Source organism: Phaseolus vulgaris, chromosome 6 (genome assembly GCF_051622355.1).
Source record: "Phaseolus vulgaris cultivar YP4 chromosome 6, ASM5162235v1, whole genome shotgun sequence".
Taxonomy (NCBI): Eukaryota; Viridiplantae; Streptophyta; class Magnoliopsida; order Fabales; family Fabaceae; genus Phaseolus; species Phaseolus vulgaris.
Window position 1 is genome coordinate 797,501 of NC_143503.1, and position 2,500 is coordinate 800,000.

Here is a 2,500-nt window from a genome sequence, read left to right on the forward strand (position 1 = left end):
CAACCATGTCAAGATCAATTCCTTTTGATCCCAAACTTCTCCCACATCACTTTGAAGGCATTTGTGAGGATTGAGTCCAGCCAGTTTTCCAAAACCATGATTTTCGTTTTTCACCAAAATCACCACCAAGCCACAAAATCAAGCCAAAACACCAAAATCATGAACTTGGCTATGCACCAACCATGTCAAGATCAATTCCTTTTGATCCCAAACTTCTCCCACATCACTTTGAAGGCATTTGTGAGGATTGAGTCCAGCCAATTTTCCAAAACCATGATTTTCGTTTTTCACCAAAATCACCACCAAGCCACAAAATCAAGCCAAAACACCAAAATCATGAACTTGGCTATGCACCAACCATGGCAAGATCAATTCCTTTTGATCCCAAACTTCTCCCACATCACTTTGAAGGCATTTGTGAGGATTGAGTCCAGCCAGTTTTCCAAAACCATGATTTTCGTTTTTCACCAAAATCACCACCAAGCCACAAAATCAAGCCAAAAATCCAAAATCATGAACTTGGCTATGCACCAACCATGTCAAGATCAATTCCTTTTGATCCCAAACTTCTCCCACATCACTTTGAAGGCATTTGTGAGGATTGAGTCCAGCCAGTTTTCCAAAACCATGATTTTCGTTTTTCACCAAAATCACCACCAAGCCACAAAATCAAGCCAAAACACCAAAATCATGAACTTGGCTATGCACCAACCATGGCAAGATCAATTCCTTTTGATCCCAAACTTCTCCCACATCACTTTGAAGGCATTTGTGAGGATTGAGTCCAGCCAGTTTTCCAAAACCATGATTTTCGTTTTTCACCAAAATCACCACCAAGTCACAAAATCAAGCCAAAACACCAAAATCATGGAACTTGGCTATGCACCAACCATGCCAAGATCAATTCCTTTTGATCCCAAACTTCTCCCACATCACTTTGAAGGCATTTGTGAGGATTGAGTCCAGCCAGTTTTCCAAAACCATGATTTTCGTTTTTCACCAAAATCACCACCAAGCCACAAAATCAAGCCAAAACACCAAAATCATGAACTTGGCTATGCACCAACCATGTCAAGATCAATTCCTTTTGATCCCAAACTTCTCCCACATCACTTTGAAGGCATTTGTGAGGATTGAGTCCAGCCAGTTTTCCAAAACCATGATTTTCGTTTTTCACCAAAATCACCACCAAGCCACAAAATCAAGCCAAAACACCAAAATCATGAACTTGGCTATGCACCAACCATGGCAAGATCAATTCCTTTTGATCCCAAACTTCTCCCACATCACTTTGAAGGCATTTGTGAGGATTGAGTCCAGCCAGTTTTCCAAAACCATGATTTTCGTTTTTCACCAAAATCACCACCAAGCCACAAAATCAAGCCAAAAATCCAAAATCATGAACTTGGCTATGCACCAACCATGTCAAGATCAATTCCTTTTGATCCCAAACTTCTCCCACATCACTTTGAAGGCATTTGTGAGGATTGAGTCCAGCCAGTTTTCCAAAACCATGATTTTCGTTTTTCACCAAAATCACCACCAAGCCACAAAATCAAGCCAAAACACCAAAATCATGAACTTGGCTATGCACCAACCATGGCAAGATCAATTCCTTTTGATCCCAAACTTCTCCCACATCACTTTGAAGGCATTTGTGAGGATTGAGTCCAGCCAGTTTTCCAAAACCATGATTTTCGTTTTTCACCAAAATCACCACCAAGTCACAAAATCAAGCCAAAACACCAAAATCATGGAACTTGGCTATGCACCAACCATGCCAAGATCAATTCCTTTTGATCCCAAACTTCTCCCACATCACTTTGAAGGCATTTGTGAGGATTGAGTCCAGCCAGTTTTCCAAAACCATGATTTTCGTTTTTCACCAAAATCACCACCAAGCCACAAAATCAAGCCAAAACACCAAAATCATGAACTTGGCTATGCACCAACCATGTCAAGATCAATTCCTTTTGATCCCAAACTTCTCCCACATCACTTTGAAGGCATTTGTGAGGATTGAGTCCAGCCAGTTTTCCAAAACCATGATTTTCGTTTTTCACCAAAATCACCACCAAGTCACAAAATCAAGCCAAAACACCAAAATCATGGAACTTGGCTATGCACCAACCATGCCAAGATCAATTCCTTTTGATCCCAAACTTCTCCCACATCACTTTGAAGGCATTTGTGAGGATTGAGTCCAGCCAGTTTTCCAAAACCATGATTTTCGTTTTTCACCAAAATCACCACCAAGCCACAAAATCAAGCCAAAACACCAAAATCATGAACTTGGCTATGCACCAACCATGTCAAGATCAATTCCTTTTGATCCCAAACTTCTCCCACATCACTTTGAAGGCATTTGTGAGGATTGAGTCCAGCCAGTTTTCCAAAACCATGATTTTCGTTTTTCACCAAAATCACCACCAAGTCACAAAATCAAGCCAAAACACCAAAATCATGGAACTTGGCTATGCACCAACCATGCCAAGATCAA